Below are 14008 nucleotides of genomic sequence, written 5' to 3'. Positions count from 1 at the left end.
CAAGTGGTCTGCCACTAAATTCTGGTGACCACTCCTATCCTTAATTTCTAAATCAAATTCTTGTAATAGAAGTATCCAACGTATAAGCCTTGGTTTGGACTCCTTCTTAGCTAATAGATACTTTAGAGCTGTGTGGTCTGAGTACACTACTACCTTCGTACCAAGTAAATAGGCTTGGAATTTATCCAGTGCAAAAACAATAGCAAGAAACTCTTTCTCAGTAGTAGTGTAATTGGACTGAGCGGCATCTAAAGTTTTAGATGCATAAGCAATAACAAAGGGGTCCTTACCTTCACGCTGAGCCAGTGCTGCTCCTACTGCATGGTTGGAGGCGTCGCACATTATTTCAAATGGCTGGCTCCAGTCTGGTCCTCTCACAATTGGAGCTTGAGTCAGGGCGGTGTTCAACTTATCAAACACTTGTTTGCAATTTTCACTGAACTCGAACTCAATATCTTTCTGCAGTAGCCTGGATAAGGGAAGTGCTACCTTACTGAAGTCCTTAATGAATCTCCTGTAAAAACCTGCATGGCCAAGGAACGAGCGAACCTCCCTCACAGAGGAGGGGTAAGGTAAACTAGAAATAACATTCACCTTTGCTGGATCTATAGAAATGCCAGTATTAGACACAACATGTCCTAGTATAATCCCTTGTTTAACCATAAAGTGACATTTTTCAAAATTTAATACAAGGTTTGTACTGACACATCTATCTAATACTCTAGATAATCCATCTAAGCAAAGGCTAAAGGAATCGCCATACACACTAAAATCATCCATAAAAACTTCCATACAGTCCTCAATAAGATCAGAGAAAAGACTCATCATGCACCTTTGAAAGGTAGCTGGCGCATTGCACAAGCCAAAGGGCATTCTCTTGTAAGCATAAGTCCCAAAAGGACATGTAAAAGTGGTCTTTTCCTGATCCTCATGAGCTATATGAATCTGGAAATAACCTGTGTAGCCATCTAAAAAACAATAATGTGATTTACCTGACAGGCGATCCAGCATTTGATCAATGAATGGAAGAGGATAGTGATCCTTACGAGTGGCCTGGTTAAGGCGTCTGTAGTCAATGTAGACCCTCTAGGCGTTCTGAACTCTGGTTGCAATGAGATCTCCATGCTCATTCTTCACTGTAGTGACTCCAGACTTCTTTGGTACCACTTGTACTGAGCTTACCCATTCACTGTCTGAGATGGGATAGATGATATCTGCCTCCAGTAGTCTGGTCACTTCCTTCTTGACAACCTCTAAGATAGTGGGATTCAGTCTTCTCTGGGGTTGACGGACAGGTCTTGCTCCCTCTTCTAAAAATATTCTATGATCACAGACTTGAGGGTTGATGCCTACTATGTCTGCCAAACTCCAACCAATTGCCTTCTTGTGCCTCCTCAGCACACTAAGTAACTGCTCTTCTTATTGAGAAGTGAGTTCCCTTGCAATGATAACTGGAAACTTCTGCTCGTCCTCAAGATAAGCATATTTGAGGTGTGGAGGAAGGGGTTTTAATTCCAACTTCTGATCATGGTCAGGCTCTGGGTTGTCTGGAGCTGGTGATAATGGTAAAGCACTATCATTGTCCTCTGAGAATGTCCCCACACTTGGACCTTGTCCTATGTACTTCTCTTTAAATTTCTCCTGGTGAACTTCAGCCACGGTTTCATCTATAATGTCACACTAGAGGATAGAATGATCCTCTGGAGGATGCTTCATAACTCCATTCAGATTGAAGATTACTACTCGGCCATCTATTTCAAAAGAGTATGTTCTTGAAAAAGCATCTAATTTGAACTTCGAGGTCTTCAGGAATGGTCTTCCGAGTAGGATTGATGATGGCTTCTCTGAGTCATTTTGGGGCATCTCCAGGATATAAAAATCAATGGAAAATGTGAGCCCCTTAATGCCCACTAATACATCTTCAGCAACTCCAGCCACTGTAATAATGCTTTTATCTGCTAACACAAAACGAGCTACCGTCCTTTTTAAGGGAGGGAGCCTCAAAATATCATATATAGACAAAGGCATTATACTCACACATGCAGTCAGAAAATACTACACCACCAATAGTACAATTAACCATACATGGACCTGGTCACTACACTTTTCAGGTAAACCTCCCATTAAAGCAGATATGGAACTACCTAAAGGAATAGTTTCTAATTCATTAATTTTGTCTTTATGTATACATAAATCTTTTAGAAATTTTGCATATTTAGGTACCTGTTGAATAACATCAAAAAGAGGAACAGTTACCTCAACCTTTTTTAATATCTCTACCATTTTGGGATCAGGTTCCAGCTGCTTCCTGGGCTTCCTTGCAAGTTGTGGAAATGGAATGGGAGTGGTGTTTTCTGCAGTATCTGCGCCTTGTTGTGCTTCCTCCTGTGGTTGGATTTATTCTTTTTCATCTATGTCCTGTATGTCTTCTTCCTCTTCAACATCTTCTATTTCCACTACCTCTTCAGCTGAGGCGTGTTCTGGTGGGCTTGGCTCCTCCTGATTCCTCTCTTGCAGTGTGGTTCCAGATCTTAGGGTGATGGCATTAATGCCACCCTTTGGATTGGATAATGATTGAGAGGGAATTCCACTGGAGCTCAAAGGCTAGTTATTGGAGTTATTCATTGATCCAATCTAAGACAAGAGCTTGCAAAGTAGAGTTCAGACTATTTAGTGTAGCATAAAGGTTATTTTCCATGGTCTGTTGTCTCTGATCAATAGATTGTAGTAAGTCATCATTAGAAGATGAGGAAGGATAAGTAATTTGAGAGGTCTGCTGTTGGGTATTCTGTGGTCCTTGGGATTGTCTTAAGTGAGGTGCTCTGTAGGGCTGGCTCTGGTTCTGCTGCCTGTTATTATCATTATTCCACCTCTGATTTCCCTGATTGTCTCTGCCTCCTCTGCTGTAATTGCCACCTTGATTGTACCATTGGTTGGGGCGGTCATAGAAGTTATGAGTGGCTGCCACGGTGTTGTCTTCCTGCTGGAGCTATGGACATTCGTCAGTATAATAGCTATAATCAGCACAGATTCCGCAAACTCTCTGTGGGACTAACTGTTGGCTTTGCTGTGGTGGAGAAGGTTGAGCTTGCTGAACTTGTTGTTGATTCAATTGCATCTGCTTCAACAAGTTGGTCATTTCACAGATACTCTGAGTTAGAGCAGCAGTCTCTCTGCTAGAGGATACTTCTGCAATGGCTTTTGAACGGCCTTGCTTCTGCCTGTGATTTTGAGTAGATTCAGCTAAGTCGCTGATCAATTGCCATGCTTCATCAGTGGTCTTGTACTTTTTCATAAACCCATTGCTAGCACTTTCCAATGTGGTCTTATCTTGGGGCCTCATGCCCTGTGTGACGTAACCGAGCAACACTATCTTGTCAATCATATGGTGGGGGCATGCTTCCAGAAGATTATTGAAGTGCTCCCAGTATTCATAGAGAGTCTCAGATTCATCCTGAACAATCGTGGAAATTTCTTTCCTCAGTTTATCAGTAACTTCAGCTGGAAAGAACTTTTCCAAGAATTCTCTTCTAAGTGTATCCCAGTCGAATACAGTTGCTACAGGTTGAGTGTAGTACCACTCTCTTGCCTTTCCCTCAAGTGAAAATGGGAAAGCTTTCAACAAAATTGAAGTTTCATCTGCACCATCACGCCTGACAGTAGAACAGGCTGCTTGAAAATCTCTCAGGTGCTTGATAGGCTCTTGAGCAGGTAAGCCATGAAACTTGGGCATCAAATTGAGCAGTGCAGTCTTTATTTCAAAGTCTGTAGCCACCACTGGGTGATGATGCGGTTGAAACGGTTACATTGTAAAATCAGGGGCTCCAGCCTCCTGGATAGTAACTCTCCTAGGTGCTGCCATGTCACCTATACGTAAATCAACCGACTTAGTAGAACGGGGGTGGTGCACGAAATTATGATCATCAACAATGGCGCCAAAGGACTTGGAGCTCTTAAATGTGAATCACACTTTGTCACAATTCCGCACAACTAACCAGCAAGTGCAATGGGTCGTCCAAGTAATAAACCATACGTGAGTAAGGGTCGATCCCACGGAGACTGTCGGCTTGAAGCAAGCTATGGTCACCTTGTAAATCTCAGTTAGGCTAATTCAGATGGTGATGGAGAATTGATAATTAAAAGATAAATAAAATATAAGATAAAGATAGAGATACTTATGTAATTCTTTGGTTGGAATTTCAGATAAGCGTATGAAGATGCTTTGTTCCTCCTGAACCTCTGCTTTCCTATTGCCTTCTTCCAATCATTCATACTCCTTTCCACGGCAAGCTTTATGTTGGGCATCACCGTTGTCAATGGCTACTTCCCGTCCTCTCAGTGAAAACATTCCAAATGTGCTCTCACCGCACGGCTAATCATCTGTCGGTTCTCGATCATGTTGGAATAGGATCCATTGATCCTTTTGCGTCTGTCACACGCCCAACAATCGCGAGTTTGAAGCTCGTCACAGCCATCCCTTTCCAGATCCTACTCAGAATACCACAGACAAGGTTTAGACGTTCCAGATCTCAGGAATGGCCGCCAATAATTCTAGCCTATACCACGAAGGTTCCAATCTTAGATTAGAAACCCAAGAGATACACATTCAAGCTTGTTTGCATGTAGAACGGAAGTGGTTTTCAGTCACGCATTCATAGGTGAGAATGGTGATGATGAGTGTCACATAATCATCACATTCATCATGTTCTTGGGTGCGAATGAATATCTTGGAGAAGAAATAGACTTGAGTTGAATAGAAAAACAATAGTACTTTGTATTAATTCATGAAGAACAGCAGAGCTCCACACCTTAATCTATGGTGTGTAGAAACTCCACCGTTGAAAATACATAAGAACAAGATTCAGGCATGGCCGTGAGGCCAGCCTCCCAAAACGTGATCAAGTGTATGAAAAGTATATGACTTATCAAAGATGAAAATACAATAGCAAAAGGTCCTATTTATAGAAAACTAGTAGCCTAGGGTTACAGAAATGAGTAATTAATGCAGAAATCTTCTTCCGGGCCCACTTGGTGTGTGCTTGGGCTGAGCTTTGAAGCTTCCATGTGTAGAGACTTTTCTTGGAGTTAAACGCCAGCTTTTGTGCCAGTTTGGGCGTTTAACTCCAGCTTTTGTGCCAGTTTTGGAGTTAAACGCCAGAATTCTTGAGTTGACTTGGAACGCCTGTTTGGGCCATATTGGGCTTCTATAGCTCCAGAAAATTCACTTTGAGTGCAGGGAGGTCAGAATCCAACAGCATCTGCAGTCTTTTTTCAGCCTCTGAATCAGATTTTTGCTCAAGTCCCTCAATTTCAGCCAGAAAATACCTGAAATCACAGAAAAACACACAAACTCATAGTAAAGTCCAGAAGAGTGATTTTTTTTTAAAAAAAATAATTAAAGCATAATAAAAACTAACTAAAATATACTAAAGCATACTAAAAACAATGCCAAAAAACGTATAAATTATCCGCTCATCACAACACCAAACTTAAATTGTTGCTTGTCCCCAAGCAACTGAAAATCATATAGGATAAAAAGAATTGAATGTACAATCAATTCCAAAAACATCTATGAAGATCAGTATTAATTAGATAAGCGGGGCTTTTAGCTTTTTGCTTCTGAACAGTTTTGGAATCTCACTTTATCCTTTGAAGTTCAGAATGATTGGCAAGTATAGGAACTCATAATCCAGATAGTGTTATTGATTCTCCTAGTTAAGTATGTTGATTCTTGAACACAGCTACTTTATGAGTCTTGGCCGTGACCCAAAGCATTTTGTTTTCCAGTATTACCACCGGATACATAAATGCCACAAACACATAACTAGGTGAACCTTTTTAGATTGTGACTCAGCTTTGCTAGAGTCCCCAATTAGAGGTGTCCAGAGCTCTTAAGCACACTCTTTTTGCTTTTGGACCACGACTTTAACCGCTCAGTCTCAAGTTTTCACTTGACACCTTCATGCCACAAGCACATGGTTAGGGACAGCTTGGTTTAGCCGCTTAGGCCAAGATTTTATTCCTGTAGGCCCTCCTATCCACTGATGCTCAAAGCCTTGGATCCTTTTTTATCACCCTTGCCTTTTGGTTTAAAGGGGTATTGGCTTTTTCTGCTTGCTTTTCTTTTTTTTCTTTTCTCTCTCTTTTTTTTTTGCCTTTTTTTTCTTTTTTTCTGCAAGCTTTTCACTGCTTTTTCTTGCTTCAAGATTCAATTTTATGATTTTTCATCAGATAACATTTCTCATTTTCCCATCATTCTTTCAAGAGCCAACAATTTTAACATTCATAAACAATCAAAATTGAAAATATGCACTGTTCAAGCATTCATTCAGAAAAATAATAGTATTGCCACCACATCAAAATAACTAAACTGTTTTAAAATTTGAAATTCATGCACTTCTTTTTCTTTTTCAATTAAAAACATTTTTCATTTAAGAAAGGTGATGGATTCATTTTCATAGCTTTAAGGTATAGACACTTAGACACTAATGATCATGTAATAAAGACACAAACATAAATAAACATAAAGCACAATTTTCGAAAAACAAAAAATAAAGAACAAGAAAATTAAAGAACGGGTCCACCTTAGTGATGGCGGCTTGTTCTTCCTCTTGAAGATCTTATGGAGTGCTTGAGCTCCTCAATGTCTCTTCCTTGCCTTTGTTGTTCCTCTCTCATGGTTCTTTGGTCTTCTCTAATTTCATGGAGGAGGATGGAATGCTCTTAGTGCTCCACCCTTAGTTGTCCCATGTTGGAACTTAATTCTCCTAGGGAGGTGTTGATTTGCTCCCAATAGTTTTGTGGAGGAAAATGCATCCCTTGAGGCATCTCAGGGATTTCATAATGAGGAGTTTCCTCATGCTCTTGGTGAGGTTCTCTCACTTGCTCCATCCTTTTCTTGGTGATGGGCTTGTCCTCATCAATGAGGATGTCTTCCTCTATGTCAATTCCAGCTGAATTACAGAGGTGACAAATGAGATGAGGGAAGGCTAACCTTGTCATAGTAGAGGACTTGTCTGCCACCTTGTAGAGTTCTTGGGATATAACCTCATGAACTTCTACTTTCTCTCTAATCATGATGCTATGAATCATGATAGGCCGGTCTATAGTAACTTCAGACCGGTTGCTAGTAAAAATGACTGAGCGTTGGATGAACTCCAACAATCCCCTAGCCACGGGCTTGAGGTCATGCCTTCTTAGTTGAACTGGCTTCCCTCTTGAATCTCTCTTCCATTGAGCGCCCTCTTCACATATGTCCATGAGGACTTGGTCCAACCTTTGATCAAAGTTGACCCTTCTAGTGTATGGGTGTGCATCTCCTTGCATCATGGGCAAGTTGAATGCCAACCTTACATCTTCCGGACTAAAATCTAAGTATTTCCCCCGGACCATTGTAAGCCAATTCTTAGGATCCGGGTTCACACTTTGATCATGGTTTTTGGAGATCTATGCATTGGCATAGAACTCTTGAACCATTAAGATTCTGACTTGTTGAATGGGGTTGGTGAGAACTTCCCAACCTCTTCTTCGGATCTCATGTTGGATCTCTGGATATTATTCGCCCTTTTTGAGCTTAAAAGGGACCTCGGGAATCACCTTCTTCTTGGTCACAACTTCATAGAAGTGGTCTTGATGCTCCCTTGAGAGGAATCTCTCCATCTTCCATGACTCGGAGGTGGAAGCTTTTGTCTTCCCTTTCCTCTTTCTAGAGGTTTCTCCGGCCTTTGGTGCCATTAATGGTTATGGAAAAACAAAAAAGTTTTAGCTTTTGCGACACCAAACTTAGAAGGTTGCTCGTCCTCGAGCAAAAGAAGAAAGAAGAGAGTAGAAGAAGAAAAAATAGAGGAGATGGAGGGGGCTTTGTGTTTCGGTCAAGGGGGAGAAGTAGTGTTTAGGTTGTGTGAAAATGAAGGATTGAAGATGGGTTTATATAGGAGTGGAGAGTGATGCCAAGGCATCTTAGGCTAGTTTCACTAGTATTTTTCTGTTAGTTTTAGTGGTTTTATGCATTTTCTTGAGCTTAAAGTAACCAAGAATGGTTAAAAGAATAACAAAGCAATGAACCATCCAAACAATATGATTTTGATGCAAATTACATGAGTTTTAGTTATATTACTTGAATGCTATGAATGGAAGATTTCTCATGAAATTTTGCAAGACTTTGATGCATTTGTTTGGATGATTTCAGGAAAGAAGAGGCTAAGCAAGGAAGCAACAAAATCAATAAAGGAAGCTTGAATATCACATGTGGAGTTTAAGTTCCAGTTTAAGCCTAAACTGGAGCTTAAACGCCAGAATCATGAAGGCTAAGAAATGCTGGAATTGAAGTTTAACCTCCAGTTTAACCTTAAACTGGAGGTTAAACGCCAGAATGAAAAGTCTCACCAAAGAAGCATTCCACGTTTAACCTCCAGTTTGACCTCAAACTGGAGGTTAAACGCCAGAATGAGAATGCCAATCAGGAAGCATTTCCACGTTTAACCTCCAGTTTAACCTTAAACTGGAGGTTAAACGCCAGAAATGGGAAGTGCACCAGGGAGCCATTTCCACGTTTAAGCTCCAGTTTGACCTTAAACTGGAGCTTAAACGTGTTCGACCAAGAACTCTCTTCCAGGGTTGCTTTCTCCATTTCCACGTTTAAGCTCCAGTTTAACCTTAAACTGGAGCTTAAACGTGTTCGACACCTCCAGGGCTACCCTTCTCAGCTTCCACGTTTAACCTCCAGTTTAACCTTAAACTGGAGGTTAAACGTGTTCGACCTCCAAGATGCCTCCTTCCATTTCCACGTTTAACCTCCAGTTTAACCTTAAACTGGAGGTTAAACGTGTTCGACCTCCAGGGCTGCCCTTCCTATCTCCACGTTTAAGCTTCAGTTTAACCTTAAACTGAAGCTTAAACGTGTTCGACTACATGACTCTCCAGGGCTGCCTTCTTCCATTTCCACGTTTAAGCTTCAGTTTAACACTGAAGCTTAAACGTGCTTCTACAAAAGGCCTCACTGGAAGTGTCTGGCGTTTAAGCTGCAGTTTAAGCTTAAACTGCAACTTAAACGCCACTCTTGGAAAAGGTTTCTGGGCCAAAAATATTGCGGTTTAAGTTAGTATTTGAGCACAAACATTAACTTAAACTTACTCTGGTATGAAACCCAATTGAATATCATGGTTTATGGGATTGGGCCTGAAGGATTGATGAATCTGAAATTTCAATTTATTGAGTCATGTGTCATTATTTGATTATCACTAAGTTGGCTCAATGAATGTTACAGAATTTGGATCAACAGCCTCATCAAGATTATGGATCATAAACCCAAGGCAAAAGGAAAGCATGGAGAGGCCTCAAAGCCCAAGAAACACAACAGAAGCTCAATATAGAAAGTGTATAAATAGGATAGAATTTAAGTTAGGAGGAACTTTTGACCTTCACTTTTAGCTAGTTTTCATATTTTTGTAATTGAATTCAGAGCTATGACTCACTAAACCCCCTTTCATTGGGTTAGGGAGCTCTATTGTAATTCAATGAATCAATAATAGTTTATCTTCTTCTTCAATCTTTTCTCTTGAATTTTGTTAGAAAGCTTCTCGATCTAATTCCATTGGGTAGTTGTCTTGGGAAAGAAACTACCCATAATTGGAATCCTTCGGAACCTTGGGAAAGGAATGGAGGATTCATGCTAGAGAAGCTTTCTCACAGTGAATTGGATTGGGGTTTGGATGGATATTGTGACATGTAATCCTACCAAATTGTGGTTCATGAAACTGTGTGGTATAATCAGTGATCGAGCATCATCTCTTCTTATGAACATTTAAACCAAGGGATTGGGAATTTGTTCATTTTTAGAGAGAATTGGTGAGCCAAGGGATTGGGATCCAACCATATAAGATTGCCAAGCAAAATTCAATGAACGCATTGCTTGAGGAAGAGATAAACATGTTTTGATTCGGAGATCTCAATATCTCCTATAACCCAATGAATCCCCCAATTCTGATTTCCATCTTCTCTTTACATTCTGCAACTCAATTCATGCAATCACCCCCATTCCCTTTTAATTTCAGCAATTTAGTTTCTGCTCTTTAATTCATGCAATTTAAGATTCCGCCATTTCAATTTCTTGTCATTTACTTTTCCCGCCAATTTTACATTCCGCAATTCTCATCTCAATCTTGATTCCGCTCAACTAGAACACACTTCTAATCCGAATTGCTCACTCAACCAATCCTTGTGGGATTCGACCTCACTCTATTGTGAGTTTTTACTTGACGATAACCGGTGCACTTGCCGGAAGGAATTTTGCCGATCGTGCAATTTCCTAAATCGTAGCATAACTAGTTTATGCGCATCAGAGAGGGGGTATGGTTCGGCCATTATGGGTGGGAAAGTGGTTTGAATTTGAATGGTGAGGTAGGTGTGGTTTTATGAAGGATGGATGTGAGTGGTGAAGAGAATGGTGGGATTTGATAGGTGAGGGATTTTTGGGGAAGAGGTATTGAGGTGATTGATGAATGGGTGAAGAAGAGAGAGAGATGGGGTAAGTGGGGATCCTGTGGGGTCCACAGATCCTGAGGTGTCAAGGATTTCTCATCCCTGCACCATGTGACGTGCAAAAAGCCCCTTGCTGCCAATCCTGGCGTTAAACGCCAGGCTGCTGCCCATTTCTGGCGTTTAACGCCAGCTTCTTGCCCATTCCTAGCGTTAAACGCCAGTCTGGTGCCCATTTCTGGCGTTAAACGCCTAGAATGGTGCCAGAATGGGCGTTTAACGCCCATTCTGCTACCCCTACTGGCGTTTAAACGCCAGTAAGTTTCTCCTCCAGGGTGTTCTGTTTTTCATTCTGTTTTTCCTTCTGTTTTTACTTTTTCAATTATTTTTGTGACTTCACATGATCATCAACCTATAGAAAACATAAAATAACAAAAGAAAATAGAAATTTAACATAGATAATTAAAGATTGGGTTGCCTCCCAACAAGCACTTCTTTAATGTCAATAGCTTGACAGTGGGCTCTCATGGAGCCTCACAGATGTTCAGAGCAATGTTGGAACCTCCCAACACCAAACTTAGAGTTTGAATGTGGTGGTTCAACACCAAACTTAAAGTTTGGTTATGGCTTCCCAACACCAAACTTAGAGTTTGACTGTGGGAGCTCTATTTGACTCTGTATTGAGAGAAGCTCTTCATGCTTCCTCTCCATAGTGACAGAGGGATATCCTTGAGCTTTAAACACAAGGGAGTCTTCATTCACTTGAATGATCAATTCTCCTCTGTCAACATCAATCACAGCTTTTGCTGTGGCTAGGAAGGGTCTGCCAAGGATGATGGATTCATCCATACACTTCCCGATCTCTAGGATTATGAAATCAGCAGGGATGTAATGGTCTTCAACCTTTACCAAGACATCCTCTACAAGTCCATAAGCCTGTTTCTTTGAATTGTCTGCCATCTCCAGTGAGATTCTTGCAGCTTGTACCTCAATGATCCCTAGCTTCTCCATTACAGAGAGAGGCATAAGGTTTATACTTGATCTCAGGTCATACAGAGCCTTCTCAAAGGTCATGGTGCCTATGGTACAAGGTATTGAGAACTTTCCAGGATCTTGTCTCCTCAGAGGTAATTTCTGCCTAGTCAAGTCATCCAGTTCTTTGATGAGCAATGGAGGTTCATCCTCCCAAGTCTCATTACCAAACAACCTGGCATTTAGCTTCATGATTGCTCCAAGGTACTTAGTAACTTGCTCTTCAGTAACATCTTCATCCTCTTCAGAGGAAGAATACTCATCAGAGCTCATGAATGGCAAAAGTAAATTTAATGGAATCTCTATGGTCTCAGTCTGAGCCTCAGATTCCCATGGTTCCTCATTAGGAAACTCCATGGCGGCCAGTGGACGTCCATTGAGGTCTTCCTCAGTGGAGATCACTGCCTCTTCCTCCTCTCCAGGTTCGGCCATGTGAGACGTATTTATGGCCTTGCACTCTCTCTTTGGATTCTCTTCTGCATTACTTGGGAGAGTACTAGGAGGGAGTTCAGTAATTTTCTTACTCAGCTGACCCACTTGTGCCTCCAAATTTCTAATAGAGGACCTTGTTTCAGTCATGAAACTTTGAGTGCTTTAGATTAGATCAGAGACAATGGTTGCTAAGTCAGAGTGGCTCTGCTTAGAATTCTCTGTTTGTTGCTGAGAAGATGATGGAAAAGGCTTGTTATTGCTAAACCTGTTTCTTCCACCATTATTGTTGTTGAAACCTTGTTGAGGTCTCTGTTGATCCTTCCATGAGAGATTTGGATGATTTCTCCATGAAGGATTATAGGTGTTTCCATAGGGTTCTCCCATGTAATTCACCTCTTCCATTGCTGGGTTTTCAGGATCATAAGCTTCTTCTTTAGAGGAAGCTTCCTTAGTACTGCCTGTTGCTGCTTGCATTTCAGACAGACTCTGAGAAATCATATTGACTTGTTGGGTCAATATTTTATTCTGAGCCAATATGGCATTCAGAGTATCAATCTCAAGAACTCCCTTCTTCTGAGTTGTCCCATTATTCACAGGATTCCTTTCATAAGTGTACATGAATTGGTTATTTGCAACCATTTCAATGAGTTCCTGAGCTTCTGCAGGTGTCTTCTTCAGATGAAGAGATCCTCCAGCAGAGCTATCCAATGACATCTTGGATAGTTCAGACAGACCATCATAGAAAATACCTATGATGCTCCATTCTGAAAGTATGTCAGAAGGGCACCTTCTGATCAATTGCTTATATCTTTCCCATGCTTCATAGAGGGATTCTCCTTTCTTCTGTCTGAAGGTTTGGACTTCCACTCTAAGCTTGCTCAATTTTTGAGGTGGAAAGAACTTTGCCAAGAAGGCATTGACTAGCTTTTCCCAAGAGTTCAGGCTTTCTTTAGGTTGTGAATCCAACCATGTCCTAGCTCTGTCTCTTACAACAAAAGAAAAAAGCATAAGTCTGTAGACTTCAGGGTCAACCCCATTGGTCTTGACAGTGTCACAGATTTGCAAGAATTCAGCTAAGAACTGATGAGGATCTTCCAATGGAAGTCCATAAAACTTACAATTCTGTTGCATTAGAGAAACTAATTGAGGCTTAAGCTCAAAGTTGTTTGCTCCAATGGCAGGGATTGAGATGCTTCTCCCATAGAAGTCGAGAGTAGGTGCAGTAAAGTCACCAAGCACCTTCCTTGCATTGTTGGCATTGTTGTTTTCGGCTGCCATGGTTTCTTCTTCTTTGAAAAGCTCTGTTAGGCCCTCTAGAGAGAATTGTGCTTTAGCTTCTCTTAGATTTCTCTTCAAGGTCCTTTCAGGTTCAGGATCAGCTTGAACAAGTATGCCTTTATCTTTGTTCCTGCTCATATGAAAGAGAAGAGAACAAAAAAGTAGGGAACCTTCTATGTCACAGTATAGAGATTTCTTGAGGTGTCAGAGGAAAAGAAGAATAGAAGGAGGAGGTAGATAGAAGAGAATTCGAACATATAAAGAAGGATAGAGTTCGAATTGCACCTTGAGGAGGAGTGTTAGTCCCTTAAATAAAAGGATGTGAGAAGAGGGGAAGAATTTTCGAAAATAAATTAAAAAGATTTTGAAATAATAAAAAGAAATTTTGAAAATTTGATTGAGATTTTTGAAAATTAAGATTGGGAAAGAAATTAAGTGATTTTTGAAAAAGATTTTGAAATTAGAAATAAAAAAGATATGATTGAGAGTTAATTTTGAAAAAGATGTGATTGAAAAGATATGATTGAGAAGATATGATTAAAAATCAAACTAAAAAGAGAAAGTTTTAAAATTAAAGTTGATTACTTGACTAACAAGAAATTAGAAGATATGATTCTAGAATTAAAACTTTTGATCCTTTCTTAATAGGCAAGTAACAACTAGAAAATTTTGAAGTAAATCATTAATTATAACAAGGATTTTCGAAAATAATAAAAAATGGAAAGAAATTGATTTTGAAGAGATATGATTGAAAAGATATGATTTGAAAAAGATTTGATTTTGAAAAATT

At 40.3% G+C, this 14008-nt stretch overlaps 2 non-coding genes across 2 annotated transcripts; both read left to right on the top strand.

Annotated features, from left to right (window-relative positions):
* Positions 1-3379: 3379 nt before the first annotated feature.
* LOC148570562 (small nucleolar RNA R71) lies at positions 3380-3487 on the top strand. The gene has a single exon (XR_015908779.1). It is a non-coding gene; the product is annotated as a small nucleolar RNA R71 (small nucleolar RNA).
* Positions 3488-12712: 9225 nt separating this feature from the next.
* Positions 12713-12816, top strand: LOC148570561 (small nucleolar RNA R71). Its single transcript, XR_015908717.1, has one exon. It is a non-coding gene; the product is annotated as a small nucleolar RNA R71 (small nucleolar RNA).
* Positions 12817-14008: the final 1192 nt, after the last annotated feature.

Source organism: Arachis ipaensis, chromosome B3 (genome assembly GCF_059453495.1).
Source record: "Arachis ipaensis isolate K30076 ecotype BB chromosome B3, ASM5945349v1, whole genome shotgun sequence".
Classification (NCBI taxonomy): domain Eukaryota; kingdom Viridiplantae; phylum Streptophyta; class Magnoliopsida; order Fabales; family Fabaceae; genus Arachis; species Arachis ipaensis.
The sequence above is the reverse complement of the archived record's forward strand: the minus strand, read 5'-3'. Positions and strand labels throughout refer to the sequence as shown.